The sequence below is a fragment of the Manis javanica genome, chromosome 16, assembly GCF_040802235.1.
Source record: "Manis javanica isolate MJ-LG chromosome 16, MJ_LKY, whole genome shotgun sequence".
Taxonomy (NCBI): Eukaryota; Metazoa; Chordata; class Mammalia; order Pholidota; family Manidae; genus Manis; species Manis javanica.
Genome location: NC_133171.1, coordinates 11,266,436 through 11,283,936, shown reverse-complemented (window position 1 = coordinate 11,283,936; position 17,501 = coordinate 11,266,436). Strand labels below are relative to the sequence as shown.

General features: G+C 37.8%; 1 protein-coding gene across 4 annotated transcripts in view; it reads left to right on the top strand.

Moving 5' to 3' along the window:
* EXOC2 (exocyst complex component 2) overlaps positions 1 to 17,501 on the top strand; it is a 237,394-nt gene that overhangs the window by 8,063 nt on the left and 211,830 nt on the right. Inside the window, exon 1 of one of the 4 annotated variants that reach the window (XM_073224459.1) lies at positions 527 to 548. The exons of the other annotated variants lie outside the window; for them this stretch is intronic. The gene's annotated coding sequence lies outside the window, so the exon portion shown is untranslated. Of the gene's footprint in view, positions 1 to 526; positions 549 to 17,501 lie in introns of those variants that run through there. 4 annotated transcript variants of the gene reach the window in all.

Sequence of the window (17,501 nt, the reverse complement as noted above, 5' to 3'; positions counted from 1 at the left end):
AAAGCTATTATACAAAATTTGTGTCAAATTAGTCGAACTCTGCTCATCTAAAAGAATTTGGGAGTTCTGTGACACCCTATCATGTTTAACATTTTAATAAAATGAACCAATTTAAGCTGACAGTTGATTGATCTTGACCTTTTTTGAAAATTCACATCGATTTTGGCATGCCTATTTACTGTAGTTACTGCATTGACTACAGTGATATTGGCACATTTCATAAAGATTTGACAAGTTGAGACAAATGGAATTTGTTTTTTTGCAAAATATAAATGTAGGACGATGTCTCTTCTCTAATTCTTTCGTCATAAATAGCAATAGTTCTAAATGTTCCTCTCTCTTTTCTGAACATTCTTGAGATGGTCAGATATTTTGTTATGTAAGTAAACATGCATGCATAGACCCTTGATATTACTTGGGATTTTGCATTGTTTATCTTTTTCATTTCTCTGTCTTCCCTACAGTCTTGTTGGAATGTGGTTGGTGTTTTTGGTGCATTGTCCAGGACTAGATAATCTAGGCCACTCACGTTTTCCAGAAGAGTTAATGTATGTAGCTTATTGTTCTACTGCTTTTCTTGCTACTACTAACCCTGAGTTTCAGCAAGTGAGCTCAGTCTCCATCCCTGGGAGGGTAAAGCCTTCCTCGGCTCCTCCAAACCTTTCAGTCCTGCTATGGTTTTCCTTAGTCTCATTTGATCTTGAAATAGGAAAACTTTAGGAATTTAGTAGTATCAAATGCTTTTTAAAAAATACTATTGTCTTCTGTTTCCTCTCATGACCATTTATTTTGGGAATCTGTGTTTGTGGTAATGACAATCTAATGCTCCCAAGGACTGTGAAGCAAAGTTAGTGTATTCACCAAGTTGTGTAACCATCACCACTATCTAATTCTGGAATATTTTTATCACTCCAAAAGGAAACCCTGAACCCACTAGCAATATTTTCTCATTTGCCTTCCTGTAGCCACCACTAATCCACTTTCTGTCTCTGGATTTACCTATTCTGAACTTTCATATAAATGGAATTACACACTATATAACCTTTTGTGTTGATATGGTGAAATATATGCATTGTATTAGTCATTACCCTCTGTCTTTTGCTTAGGAAGTCAACATTCTGTAGCTAAAGGGAGAGAAAACAGTGATGGTTATAGTCAGGTAATCATTCAATAGAACTTGTGTTTTGGAAACTCAGAAATATTTGACATGAACTGTGAAATGCCCTAAGTTTATATTTGATAGAAAGACCACGTGCATGTATTGCCTGCCAGTCACCCACCCAGCCCTTCACCACAGCACTCAGCCACACGTAGACCTATTCCCAGCGCATCGTGAGTTTCTCAGTGTCATTGCTAACCTAGTGGTCCGAAGTTTGATTTAGAACTCTTAAGTGGATAAATCCTGATTGAACCAAATCCCTCCATTCCTGTCTTGGCTTTTATTGGGCTAAATCACTCCAGGAACGAACTTGGGATTTTGCATTGTTTATCCAGAACAGAAAAAGGAGCAGGGTTTGCTCTCGGTAACTGTGGTGGAAGTTGCCTTCAGAGCAGTTGATTCTCCAGCAAGGGTAGAGAAACAGTATCTGTAGAACCACAATACCTTGGCAACATTTAAAAAAAAACCCAGCATTTCCAAATGCACATCTCTGTTGAAGACAAGTTCGTCTTTACATCTAAGAAAACAACTACTGTCTATGGATTTTTTGCTGTTGAGAACTGAAAAGTTGGAATCTTTCTCAGTTTTGCCCCTCTGTTTTTTATGTGTGAATTTTTAAAATTGAAAAATGAGTTTTGGCCTGGTTTTTATAGAAATAAAGGATAGCTGAAAATAACTCTTTTTCTAATGCAGAGTTTTATGAGTGGTAAAACTTATTTTGGTTTAAACATTTAAAATCTTTTTTGTGGAAAAAGGGAGACACAAAGTTCTAACCCTACACATTTGGAATTTCTGATTTTCAGATAATACTTTATGGAAGTGGTGACAGAATATCAAGCTTTTCACCTGTTGGCCTTACAATTAGAGGCCACTTTGGAACTTAACCTGCTGTCCCCTAGAGGCAACCCGTAGAAGAGGAGTTGTTCTGCGCAGGTCTTTGTGGTTAATTTGGATTCATTGCTAATTCTTTTCTGTCGCATGAACAAATAACCTGCTTTTATATTTAGCACTTCAGTGTTGAGTATTAGCAGGAGCTGTCACAGGTTGATTGAGTAAACTTTTAGGATGTAGAAGACTCAGTTTCTGTAGTAGTTTTTGGCAATTACTACTGTGGCGCAGATTTATTGGTTTACCTTGATCTCAGCCAAAGGCTGGGAAGCTATAGATGTGGTGGCTTATAAATAGTGCATGGGATACAGTAAAGAATACAGGAATGGTGTTTCTCCTGAAATGGGACAAGTCAGACTGACATCCCTCTCAAAGGCCACATCTCAGTGGTTTCTCATAGCTGGAATTTCACATGGTATGAGGTGTGCTGCTGTCCTTGAAGAACCAGAAGAGTTGCCTGTGAACCCATGGATGGCTTTTCCAGATCTGTCCAGCCCAGCCACTCTATTCCCAGCGTCTGCTTTATTCTGGCATTGGGCTAGGTGTTAGTGATGCCGGGGTTCTTGTTCACGAAGCCGAAGAATGAGCTTCACAAACACTCAAGGTAGGAGAGCAAGGTACAGGCTTTTATTTAGAGATAAAGTGAGAGGACAGAGCTCCCGGCTCACACCAGGAGGGGACAAGAGAGTCCGTGGTTGGCTCATTGTCTAGGGGTTTTATGCGCGGTTGAGGATTTTCGGGAATGAGGGTAAAGGGTTAGGGGTGCAGACTTGTTGAGTGGTCCCAGAATGCTCATTCTTAATGAGTAACAGAAGAAATTTTCTGCTCTGATTCTTTCTCAAGATAGCAGTTTCCCTCTGGGAGCATGTCAATTAAGACCGCCTGCCCTGCCCCCAAGGTGGGCTGGGTTGTTGCCTGTTTGCTGTAGTAAGTTAAGAATCTTACTTCTGAACTTCTTGGGCTGTTTATAGTTGGGCTTCCTTACTAAATTAGTCTTTTTCCTAGGCTGCAGATTACTTGGTTAGGATCAGAGAAGGAAATATAGCACATAGGTACGGTTAAAATAAGCTGGACCATTTTAGCAGGCTTAGGTAAATTTTACAGTGTCATGATTTAAATTGATACAGTGAAGTCACGGGTTATGCTGAGACGCTTTCCTTTATCTGCAGAACACTCAAACATTCCAGGCCAAGTTGCTGCTGGCCTTTTGAGTTTTAACTGATCTCACTGAAGATGTCTATATTCCTAGTCTGGGATCTTTACCCTAGGGAATTAGTGTGACTCTGACTTTTCCTAATGCTTATCACAGAGTTTCAATAGGGACTTCTTTGCACATTGCTACATTGTTCTGATGGCAATTATCTTGCTCTGCTTTTTCTCCGGAGGCCCTCACCCTACTCTGACTACACCCACAGTCTCTGTCTCATTAGGAGTAAAGAAAACATGATACAGTCCTAGCTAAACCCATTGAGGACATGTCTTTATCAGAGACCTTGATAAATTTTTCTTCTTTTTTTTTTTAAATGCAGGGGATATTATTTTTTATAGTCCCTTTCCTAAGATAAATTGATTTGCAGAAGACATGAGCAGGTTCAACACTGCTGGGAGAGGAAGCATTATGTGGCCACTGATCCTAAGGAAGCTGTATACATGGCCTTGGTTCCCCGTCCGTAAGGGCTGCCCTGCTCTGTGCAATCCAAGACCTGACTATGTCTAAAAAATTTATATACATGCTTATATATATATACATATACATCATTCATGTGCCATAGGGAAAGCAATATAAAAATGTATTTAAAGCCATGATTTCCCTGACCGTCTGCTCTCTTCAGTCTCATTTTCCCAATACCAATAACCTATGGTGTCTATTCTTCTCATCCTTTCTCCATATTCATATATACTTACTTGTGTAAAGGTAGCTTACATGCTTGCTTGCTTTATTCAGTGGGAGGGAGCATTGGTTAAATGCAGATTCTAATACATAAGTATAACAAATAATTTTGAGACGATACAGTAAAACTGAACTTGGGCTGTGTACAGAGTCCATTGTAGAAATACAAACTGAAAATATTTATGGATGAAATGTTATGTCTAGGGTTTGCTTTCAAGTACTCCCTCAGAAATAACATAGAAAGGTGTTGAGGAATGTGGAGAGTCAAGAATAACATAGAATGGTGTCTATCGTAGAGCCTGGTTTTGAATCCCAACTCTGCCATTTAATAGCTGTGACATTGGACTAGTTGTTAATCTCTAATAATCCTATTACTGTTAATAAAACCATTTAGCATTTTAGAATACTTAACCTCCAGGAATTTTTTCTGTACATTTAAAAATCATAATATATATAAAATCTATATTATGTATGTATTTAAAGTACGTAAAATTTTTATGAGTACATAAAATTTTTTTTAATTATGTATATTCTATTTGCAAAAGCTGAAAATGCTTATATAAATATCCAGTCCAGAGCTTGGATTTCCACTGGATCCACCTCCTGAAACAAGAATCTGTCACTTCTTGCCAGGTAGCTTTTGGAGCCTTTACTAGGCCTTGGATATGTTTTTTAAGGAGCAGATACTCTCCAAGCAATAGCCAGCTAAGGTGGTCTACCTGCTTTTCCTGAATCTGGACTGCAGGGGGCATCACTGCTGGAGGATGCCAGCCAATACGCACATACGCAGACCACAAACCTCCAAGTTTTGGTCTCCTGTCACCTTTTTATTAGAAGCTCTCTGTGCTAGAGTGATGTTAGTTGGACAGTTTTCCCTTACTTCACAATAGGCTCTTGTCTGGGAAAGATCATTTGATAGGCTGCAGTTTTTCCAGACATCTGGTCAGGAGACTGTCTCTTGAAAGCTTCATATAATATTAAATATACATATAATATATATTGTATTACATATAATGATTAAAAAATATATAGAAAAAGTTCTTGGAAGTAACAAGTAACTTCTAAAATGTTACATAGTTAGCTAATTCTATGCATACATGCTATATATATAATACATATATATATCATATATCATATATATATAATACATATATACATATATAATATATATATGTGGTTTTTACCTATACAAATTTATCTTAAAAAGAAAAACTAATTCACTGTAAGTGTTCTTTTGACATTACTTTTCATAGTATTTCATTTTCTGTGTAATATTTTTTTAACTAGACCTTCACATCTTACTTAAGTCATTTTCTAGTTTGGGATGTCTGTATTTTCCTTTTGCTACAATAAATCATTGCACTTATGGAAATCTTCATGCCTAATAATAATCTCCATGGTTTGGATTATTCTATTCATTGTTCACCTTTCAAGAATACATTCCAGGTCAAAAGTTAGAAGCATATGTAAGGCTTTGACACATTTTGCCTAATTGTTGTTTTCCAACATTTTGGAATGGTTTACAGTGCTGCCTTGCCAGCAATGCATACATAGGAGTAACTACACAGATTCCGATTCAGTTATGAGCTTTCACAGCTGTCTTAAATACCTTTTCTTAAGTTAATAGGCCAACAGTGGAATATCTCCTAATTTGTACTTCTGTGAGGTTGAATTTTTCCCACGTATTTCTCTATTGGTTTCATTTCCTCTGTTGCAAATTGTCTGCTTAGGCCTTCATTTTATTTTTTTGAGAATGTTAGTGTTTTCCTGTGTATTTTGTGAGCTGTTTATATAATAAACCTATATGTGTTTTGTCATTTTGACTATTTTCTCCAGTTTCCTGTTTGGCTTTTAAATTTGGTTGTCTCTCATTCATTAACCTGTAGAAGGTGTACATTTCTACATGATGTGTTCACTATTAGGATTCTTCTATCAGGTTCAAATGTTCTCCCACCCCCAAAGCTGTAACATGACATTTACTTTTACATTCATCTAAGTTTTTTGGTTTATTTAAAATTATATTTGCTTATTTAAATAAGCAAGATTTCTTATCTAACTCTATAGATGTTTGAAGTAATGTAAGCAAGAAAATTACACTTTGGACTGTGTCTTGCAAATGGATTTCAGTCCTGGGCAAGTTCAGTATGGATTCAGTGTGACAAAAGAAATGACAGTAGAATGTTCTTGGGGAGAAAGGGTTATCCCCAACTTTATTTCCACGGTGGCAGGTCAGTCACTAAAATATTGTCCACTTAGAGCAAGTCTGCATGCAGCAAGCCCATCTCCGCCTTTGGGCCTCTCTGCCTGCACAGCCATCCTCTGGGCCTCTGTCCTTAGCTCTGCCACCACTCCAGCCTCTGCTCTGCTCTTCTGCAGCCTTGCAGCCATGCCACCGTGTCGCCCAGAGCACTGGGCAGGGCTCTTTACATATAGAGTCAATAATGACACATTGCCCACATGTGTGTAGTGAGCTAGCCAACAGGTCCAGGTGAGAATCCTGGCCACAGGAACCTTCATTTTATCCACAGACTATAACTGATGCAATTTGGGGATTGGAGTTAATATGTTAAAAATTAAGAGGCAAGAAAATAAAGCAATTGTTAGTTTAGAATGATATTAGACTTAATGTTTGGCTCTACTGAGTACATAGCATAATTTGTATTGGCATTTTCTCATCATATTGTGAGGTGCAGTGCTGTAGCTTTAAATAAGTTTCCCCATTTTCTGTGGAATTGATACACCCTGTTCCTGACAGATACTCATGATTGTTTACAGTTGCAGTAATGTATCCAGTCTTCCCATCCCTGTCACTTGGGTCTTTCTGACCCATATTATGCAGCATGGATCCCATAATTTTCTCTTTTCTTCCTTGATAATAAATATCTCTTCTGTCTTAAAACAGATTGTAAAGTGTAGATAAAATTGTAGTATTCCAGAATCTCTTACCTGGCTTTAGTGCATCTCCATGTGAACAGGCATTCCTAAAGGGTGGAGAGAAGTAGTTCATCTCCCTATCAATGGGGAATTACCTGGGCAACCCAGGGCTTATCTGAACCTGAGAGGTTGTGGGGCGCGGGGGGGGGGGGGGGGGGGGGGGCTTCACTTGCTTCTGCCACAGCAGGAGAGATGGCCCCCACACTGCAGTTTGTAAGCAATAAATGGGTTTTAAATTTTATTTCTCCCTTTGACTGATTTCGGTTTCAGCTAGGTATTTTGCCCTGGGATTTCCTTTCCCCTGAGTTTATACATAAAGTTTCTTATCTAGTCTCCAACATGGCATGACATATACCCACCTAGCCCCCAGTTTTATTTATAATTGGGTTTTGACATATGCAGAGGAACAACACCATGGTATTTTTTTTTTTTGGTATCATTAATCTACAATTACAGAAAGAACATTATGTTTACTAGGTTCCCCCCTTCACCAAGTCCCCCCCACATACCCCTTCACAGTCACTGTCCATCTGCGTAGTAAGATGCTGTAAAATCACTACTTGTCTTCTCTGTGTTGCACAGCCCTCCCCGTGCCCCCCACGCACTATACATGCTAATCTTAATGCCCTCTTTCTTTTTCCCCGCCCTTATCCCTCCCTTCCCACCCATCATCCCCAGTCCCTTTCCCTTTGGTAACTATTAGTCCATTCTTGGGTTCTGTGATTCTGCTGCTGTTTTGTTCCTTCAATTTTCCTTTGTTCTTATACTCCACATATGAGTGAAATCATTTGGTAGTTGTCCTTCTCCGCTTGGCTTATTTCACTGACCATGGTATTTTTATATTGGGCTTTAAAGTTTGCAGAGATTTTAGGCATATATATTTCATTTAATTCTCTCAGTGTCCTTGTGAAGTTAGCTATTTTTCCCAGTCTACAGATGAGAAAATAGATTAAGAAGAAATCATATAGTTCAAATTTTTATTTATGTCTTCTGATGCCTAGATAAGTGGCTCTTCTACTGATAATTGTATTTTTCCCAGCTGAACAAGTTGTTTGACTGAAGTGTGGTAGTGCTTATGACCCCAGTGTTCTTTACCCATATAAATCAGTTTGCTTTGCAAACTGATGAAAACTGTTGGTGGTGTCCTTAGTGCCAGTCAGCATCTCAATGTGTGTCCATGACTATACTGCAGAGCTGGGCTGAGAGGTCAGCTCAGTCAGCACTTCTGAAAACTCTTCTCTCTTGGTACCTTTTTCATAGATGAAGGACAGCAGAATATATATTTGTATGTACGAGACAGAGACAGAGACAAGAGAGAGAGAAGGAGGTGGGGCAGAGATTACAGGCCACTGCAACCAAACTGCATAGGTGTGAATCCTGCTTTTCCAGTTACTAGTTGTGGAGTGGTGGACAAAGTAATGGGCCTCCTCATAGGGGAGTTGTGAGGGTTAAGTTATTACATGGGAAGAATGTAAGAAGTGGTCAGTAAATTTAACTGTTACTGTTTTTATTGTAACTCATTTCCCAAGAACAGGGGCACAACATGTCACACAGGGTCACCTTGGGAGGCATTAGGGTTGTTCAGGTTGGAGAAGGTGTGAGAATGGACCAGAGCCTTTATTGTGGTTTTCTTGGGAAAGAACAGGCAAGCTAGGGTAGGCAAACTGAGATAGTTTAGGATTGGATAGTTTGAATAATTTCTGCACTATAGATAAAGGCTCTGGACTATGGGGGTGGTCCTTAGTTGTCTGGTACTTAGCCCTGGGGTGTTTGGCAAGGAGATAGTGCTCTGGAGTGCAGGAACCTCGTGAAAGGAAGGTGCGGACTCGGGATTGGTTGGTTTCCACGTCAAAGGCAGGCTCTCAGGTAAGTTGTTTGCTATCCCTAGGAGTTAGTTAACCCTCAGAGGGGCAGTTCCTTTCTTGATCTGCAAGGCACCTAGATATCAAAGCATCATAAAATAAAATTAAACAAACATGATTAATACAATGACCAGGACTTTGTATCACAGCTTTGGGATTTAGTAGAAAATTAAAGAAAAGATCAATTAAAGTAGTAATTTTTATTGCCGTTGAGAAGAGGCGTACATTTGACCTAGAAAAGAGTATGAGAGAAAGCATCCATGGTATCTAACCCCCCTTTTCCAATAATTCTTGAAGTTACTTTTGTGTTTTGGAGGTATTCTTTCTTCTCTTTACCAGGGTCCAGACTCATTTTCACTGACAGGCTTTGAGAAGTGTTCACAGTTCACATTTTGCACAAGATAATATTTTTTACAGGGATGTGAACTCATCAGAGGAAACATGACCCAAATGCTAGCCAGCTCAAAGAACAAATAAATAAATCACTTCTAAGGCTAAAAAAATTCCTCAGTGTTTTTTATACAGAATTACGTGAGGGAAAGGAAGTAATCATGTCAGCAGTCTTTATCATTCATTTAGGACCATCTGTTCTGGAATTATCATGGCAATAAAAAACTCATTTTGACTTAGAGTTACCTGTTTGGGTATAATGATTGAAATTTGGCTAATTGTAAATTATGACCAATTTGGCATTTTGCTTAATTTCTAGTTTGGAGTTTGATAGTTCTGTTGCTCTTTTGACCCAGCATAGCAATATAAAATTTGATGAGAAGTGATGATGGTTCTCAGTTTCCTGTTTTTGGTTTAAGAGGGTATAGGGAACCATGCTTTTGAACTTTTAATTATATATACTTTTTTGATCATTGTTTAACATCAACATCTGCCTGGAATCTAGAGGATTATTACAGGTATCAGAGTGAAAACCTATCACAGTTAAAAGTCCTCCCTCAGAGCCTGTTCTTTCAGATCAGGATCAGGAAAGGGGCAGTCAGAATAAAGAGGGATTAGAGCCTGGGGAGGCAGGGCGATTACAGTACTTAGGGCTTCTTCCTGTGGCTGAGTGACTCTTAAATAGGACATGATGTCAAGGGAGAAGGTGGTAAGGCTAGGAACTTGAGGGGCAGGAGGAGTTGGGATTCTTGCCAGGGATTTGTTAAAATCTAGGTCTTACTCTTATTCTTCCACAGGGATGCAGAAGCCCTGGAAGAGGTAGGAGTCTTATCCTGAGCACCCAGGTCTCTGGCCTTCATTATAATGCCTGGAGCAGTGATATTCTGCTTTGGGGTGACCGTCTTCTCTTCCCCAAGGATGTTTGGCTTTGTTTGGGGACACATTTTGATCATTGAAATGGGGTGAGGGGGGGATGCTATTGGCATCTAGTGGGTAGAGGCCAGATATGTTGTTGAACATCCTGCAGTGCACAGGACAGCCCTCATTACAAAGAATGACCCTGTCCAAACTGTGACTTGTGCCTTAGTTTAGAAATCCTGCCTGGAGGATCACAAGAAGCTCTGGGTTCTTCTGACTTGATAGAAGCATGGAGGTGAACTAGGACACCAGGAACTTCTGGGGCACCTCATGACTTCTGTGGTGGAGGGATGTTCAAGAACTGGAGTGAATGGACTCTAGGATGGGGCAGAGGTGCAGAGAGCAGTTATCTAGGAGCACTCCAGCAGATTAGGAGCAACACACTGGAGGGAGAGAAAATAGATTTGTCAGATACTGGTGCCCAGATTTTAATAATCAGTAGGAGACAACTATAAAAAGCAAGTCCATAAAACACTGCAGCCTGAAGCAGTAACCTAGGAGCGTGTACAAAGTAGCTATTGATGATCATGCTAAGGGTGTGAATGATTTTTTTTTACCTTAAATTATTTCTGTATACTAGTATAAGGCAAATGCTGTTTAGAAAGATTCCTTCCAAAATAGTTAAAAGTTACACATATGTATATTGAATTTTAAACTGTAAGCTTAAACCCTATTTGGAAATTTGCCCTATTGTGAACACCCCATTGCTCATGGTGTCCAGTAAATGAGACCTTGCTGTATTATGGTGGACCTTTGCAAACTCAGCTCAAAAACTGTACTACTAAGAGAAGCTTCTGTCCCTTCTCACCCCAAGAGTTCTATGGGTGTAAGAAATATGTCTTCCCCATCTCTAGCCGGTTTAAAAATTGCATTTTACAGTTCTAAATATGTAAATATGTTACAGTACACTGTTGCAATTTCATAGCTTAACTGCCGAGTTGGCCAAAGCCTATTAAATTTGAGGAAGTGGTACTGCTTTAGTGCAAAACTAACAAGTTAAATGAAAAGGATAATTGTATGACATTGTTATCTGTTGATTTTTCTTTGGTAAAAGTGAATTTTAAAATGGAGAGTGATTCGATATTTATCTTAACTTATTAAATGTACATCCCACTAAAATAGCTTTAATTTTGAGATCACTCTTTATATAACAAAGCTCTGAGTAAACTCTAAGAGTAACTTCTTTAAGTTTTATATTAATGCAGATTAGTAATGTAAATACTGAAAACACATCTCTCAGAGTTCTGGTCCAGCATGTGAAGAGCTTGCCGGTCACCACTCCTGTCCTTACAGCAAGAAATATGTTGAACAAACTGAAAATTAATTAACAATTCTTCTTTATCCCATTAGTGAATTGAGGTCACAACAAATTGTTTTTTCCCCAAGTTGAAGAGACCCCAGGCAGATACAGAAAATTGTAACTTAGCTAGAACGGAATCTAGCTAAGAAATAGAGTAACCATCAGAAACAGACTCAGAATTGGTAGACTCAGAGTGTTGGAATTATCAAACCGGGAATTTAAAAGAACTATGATTAATATGCCAGGGCTCTAATGGAAAAAGTGGATAACATGCAAGAACAGAAGAGTAATGTAAATAGACAGATGGAAACTCTAAGAAAGAAACAAAAGAAAGAATAGAAGTAAAAAGCACCATAAAAGAAATGAATGCATTTGATGGGCTCATAAACAGACTGGACATAGCTGAGGAAAGAATCAGTGAACTTGAAGAAATGTCAGTAGCTGAAATTCAAAGAGAAAAAACACTGAAGAAATTAGGATATCCAAGAACTGTGGAACAATTACAGAAGGTGTAGCATACACATAATGGAAATACTAGAAGAAGAAAGAGAAAAAGGAAAAAAAGAAATATTTGAAGTAATAGTAAAGAAATTTCTGAAATTAATGATAGACACCAAACCACAGATCCAGAAAACTCAAAATAGTAAGCAAATGTCAAAAAATCTGCACTTAGATGTATTATATTTAAAAGGAGAAAAATCAGAGACAAAGAAGAAAATTTTGAAGGAGGCCAGAGTGGGGAAAAACATCCGTAAAAAGACAAAGATAAAAAATTGCAACATCTTTCTCTTCAGAAACCATCCAGGCAAAGAAAAACCCATCAGCCTAGAAATCTGTATGTAGTGAACTTATCATTCAGAAGTGGAAAAATAAAGACTTTCTCAAACAAAAGCTGAGGGAATTTTTTGCCACTAGGTCTGCCTTAAATGTTAAAAGAAGTTTTTCATGGACAAGGAAAATGTTACAGATTAGACTTAGATCTATGTAAAGGAAAGCTGTTAGAGGAAGAATAAATAATGGGGTTTCTCGGTTCCCCTCCTTTGAGGTACCGGTGCCACACTCAGCACCCGGACCCCCATCCATGCTGAATAATATAAAGAGCACTGTGAATTGTTTGTATAAAAAAGAAAGAGTAGAAGATTGATTTTGTTGTCTCACATCTAGCTTCTATATTTGAAAATATAGCAGTGAACTTAGCTGGCCACTGGAAGAGAGGGATCTACTCCAGGGATTTTAGGCAAAACTGCAAATAAGAAAAATGATGAAAGCCTTCTTCCTCTCAACTGTATAGATGTTAATAATGTACCTATTGTGTCTTATGTAACAAAACATTTTCATCTAGTTGTTTCTTCCTGCCTGTTAAGTTATGGCATCATTTTGACATCAGAGATTAAAGTAAAAGGAATTGAGCTATATTAAGTGTAGACATTATGAACTTATTAAAAACCAAAATTATTACATCTTTTCAAACTGAAAATGAAAAGCACTGAAACATCCTACAGGTTTTAGTATGAAGTCTTAATATACAGGCTTAATATATAAAAATATGAAATATTTAAGATAAATATTGATTGCTAGCACCCATATAAACAAAATCATTTTGGGATCCTGCCGCCAACCTGCTACATTTCTTAAAAGAGTTTTGGGTTTTTGAGACCAAATAGTGAGAAAACCACTGTGGATTATCCCCAGCCATGATAGGTGAAATTTCATGCTACGACCTCATAAAGAACCATTTATTGTTAGGGAATTCCAAGCCCCTGTAGGTGAAATTTCATGCTACGACCTCATAAAGAACCATTTATTGTTAGGGAATTCCAAGCCCCTGTATAAATCCCTGGCTAGGCCTAAGTCTTAGTTCTTTAAGCCCAGGAAGCTGATTTTGGTGATCTGAGGTACATGGATTATAGTTAAATTTTTTCTTCTCTCTTTTTTTTTGTCTTTTTTGTTGATTCTTTTTTTTCTTTTCTACTTTTTCTTTTTTACTTTTCTCTCATTTTTTCTTTTTTCTTCAGTGTACAGCATAGGGGAGAAATGTGGGAGGCCAGTGAGGGACTGTGGGGACAGTACTGGGCTCTGGTAGACAGGGTGGGTGAGACAAACTAAGGTCTTTTAAAATCAATATTATTGCACAGTGCATGAGAGCCTGTCTGTGAAAATGACTTGAAGCAATAATGACTGAGAATTTTCCAGAATTAATAATAGACAACAATCTACAGATCCAGGAACTTAGGCAATGCCAAGCAGGATCAAAAGTAAAAAAAATAACACATTTAGTCATATTTTAACTGCAGAAAATCAAAAATAAAATCTTAAGATAAAAAAAAACACCTTCACTATGGGGGATCAAGGATAATTATATTGGATTTCTTTTAAGAAATCACATGCAAGAGAAGAGTGAAATAAAAAAAGAGTGAAATACAGTGCCGAAAGAAAAAAATCAACATAAAATTCTCTGTACAAGCAAAATTACCCTTCAAAAAGTTAATGAGAAATACGTTCTCGACAAAAATTAGAGGAATTTATCTCCAGTAAGCCTGCTTTGCAAGAAACTTTAAAAGAAGTTCTTTAAAAAGATAATGATAGAAAGAGATTCAAGATGATGGTGTGAGAGGTGAGACAGAGAACTCCTCCCAAAACCACAAATAGTATGAAAATATAGCTAATACAACTAACCCTAAAATGGCAAGAGGAAAGAGGGCTGAACCAGACTGCATACACACGTCACAAACAGGGCACCAGCACTGCTCCCCTACAATGCCCAACCTCACTCTAGGGGCTGAGCAGCTCCAGAGTCTGGAACTTCTGGGAGCTAGAGGATACCACACAGAAATATGAAACATCAAAAGAACATGGTTCAGACCAAAATCTCACAAACCCCAGAAAAAGGGCCAAATGAAACTGAACTCACCAAATCTTCCCAAAAGAGAGTTCAAAATAAAAATCATAAACAAGTTTATGGAGGTACACAGAAGTATTCAAGAGCTCAGGAATGAATTTAAGACAGAGATTCAATCATTAAGAAATTCCATATCTGAAATGAAACATGAAATGGGGGGATTTAAAAGCAGATTAGATGTAGTAGAAGAGAGAGTAAATGGAATAGAAATTAGAGGAATACAAAGAAGCTGAGGCACAGAGAGAAAAAAGAATCTCTAGGGATGAAAGAATATTGAGAGAAGTGTGTGACCAATCCAAACAGAAAAATATTCACATTATAGGGGTACCAGAAGAAGAAGAGAGAAAGAAAGGGATAGAAAGTGTCTTTGAGGAGGTAATTGCTGAAAACTTCCCCAATCTGGGGAAGGAGATACTCTCTTAAGCCATGGAGGTGCACAGATCTCCCAACACAAGGGACCCAAGGAACACAACATCAACACATATAATACGTAAAATGGCAAAGATCAAGGATAAAGACAATCTTTTAAAAGCAGCAAGAGAGAGAAAAAAGATCACATACAAGGAAAAACCCATGAGGCTATCATCAGATTTCTCAACAGAAATCTTACAGGCCAGAAGGGAGTGGCATGATATATTTAAACGCAATGAAGCAGAAGGGCCTCAAACCAAGAATACTCTACCCAGCAAGGTTATCATTTAAATTTGAAGGAGAGATTAAACAATTTTCAGATAAGCAAAAGCTGAGAGAATTTACCACCCACAAACCACCTCTACAGTGCATTTTGGAGGGATTCCTATAGATGGAAATATTCCTAAGGCTAAATAGATGTCACACAAGGGATAGACAAAGAGTACAGAATATGATGCATAACATACAAAGAATGGAGGAGGAAGAAAAAGGAGGAAAAAAAAGAAGAACCTTTAGGTTGTGTTTGTAATAGCATACTAAGTGAGTTAAATTAGACTGTTATATAATAAGGGAATTACCCTTGAACCTTTGGTAACCATGAATCTAAAGCCTGCAAAGGCAATAAGTACATACCTATCAATAATCACCCTAAATGTAAATGGTCTGAATGCACCAATCAAAAGACAGAGTCAGTGAATGGATAAAAAATCAAGACCCGTCTATATGCTGCCTATAAGAGACTCACTTCAAACCCAAAGACATACACAGACTGAAAGTAAAGTGATGGGGAAAAAGATATTTCATGCAACTAATAGGGAGCAAAATGCAGTTGCTGCAGTACTTGTATCAGACAAAACAGACTTCAAAACAAAGAAGAGACAAAGAAGGACATTACATAATGATAAAGCAGTCAGTCCAACAAGAGGATATAACTATTATAAATATCTATGCACCCAACACAGGAGCACCTACATATGTGGAACAAATACTAACAGAATTAAAGGGGGAAATAGAATGCAATGCATTCACTTTAGGAGACGTCAACACACCACTTACTCCAAAGGCCAGGTCAACCAGACAGAAAATAAGTTAAGAGACAGAGGCACTGAACAATGTATTATAACAGATGGACCTAACAGACATCTACAGAACACTCCATCCAAAAGCAACAGGATACACATTCTTCTCATATGCACATGGAACATTTTCAAGAATAGATTATATACAAGGCCATAAAAAGAACCTCAGTGAATTAAAAAAGCTTGAAATTGTGCCAACCAGCTTCTTAGATCACAAAGGTATGAAACTAAAATTAAATTAAACAAAGAAAATGAAAAAGTCCACAAACACATGGAGGCTTAATAACATGCTCCTAAATAATCAATGGGTCAACGACCAAATTAAAACAGAGATCAAGCAATATATGGAGAAAAATGACAGCAATAATTCAACACCACAAAATCTATGGGATGCAGCTAAGGCTGTGCTAAGAGGGAAATATACTGCAATACAGGCCTACCTCAGGAAAAAAAGAACAATCCCAAATGAACAGTCTAAACCCACAATTAATGAAACTAGAAAAGGAGAAACAAATGAGGCCTACAGACAGTAGAAGGAGGGACATAATAAAGATTAAAGCAGAAATAAATAAAATTGAAAAGAATAAAACAATAGAATCAGTGAAACCAGGAGCTGGTTCTTCAAGAAAATAAATAAAATAGATAAACTCCTAGCCAGACTTATCAAGAATAAAGAGAATCTACACACAGAAACAGAAAAAGAAATGAGAAAGGAAAACTCACTACAGACTGCACAGAAATACAAAGAATTATGAAAGAATACTATGAAAAATTATATAGTAACAAACTGGATGACCTAGAAGAAATGGACAACTTTCTAGAAAAATACAACCTTCCAAGGCTGACCCAGGAAGAAACAGAAAATCTGAATAGACCAATTACCAGCAAGGAAATTTAATTGGTAATAAAAAACTACCTAAGAACAAAACCCCTGGATGAGATGGTTTCACTGTTGAATTTTTTTTAATTTAAAAAAAGATTTTTTTTTAAATTTTATTTTGATATCATTAATGTACAATTACTTGAACAACCTTATGGTTACTAGACTCCCCCTATTATCAAGTCCCCCTCACATACCCCATTACAGTCACTGTCCATCAGCGTAGTAAGATGCTATAGAATCATTACTTGTCTTCTCTGTATATACTATACTGCCTTTCCCATGTCCTCCCACTATATTCTGTGTGCTAATTGTAATGCCCCGTTTATCCCCTTATCCCTTTCTTCCCACCCATCCTCCCCAGTCCCTTTCCCTTTGGTAACTGTTAGTCCATTCTTGGGTTCTGTGATTCTGCTGTTGTTTTGTTCCTTCAGGTTTTTCATTGTTGTTATACTCCACAGATGAGTGAAATCCTTTGATACTTGTCTTTTCTGCTGGGCTTATTTCACTGAGCATAATACCCTCTAGCTCCATCCATGTTGTTGAAAATGATAGGATTTGTTTTCTTATGGCTGAATAATATTCCATTGTGTATATGTACCACATCTTCTTTATTCATTCATCTACTGGTGGGCACTTAGGTTGCTTCCATTTCTTGACTATTGTAAATAGTGCTGCGATAAACATACGAGTGCATATGTCTTTTTCAAACTGGGATACTGTATTCCTAGGGTAAATGCATAGGAGTAGAACTCCTGGGTCAAGTGGTATTTCTATTTTGAGTTTTTTGAGTAAACTCCATATTGCTTTCCACAATGGTTGAACTAATTTACATTCCCACCAGCAGTGCAGGAGGGTTCCTCTTTCTCCACATCCTCGCCAAAATATGT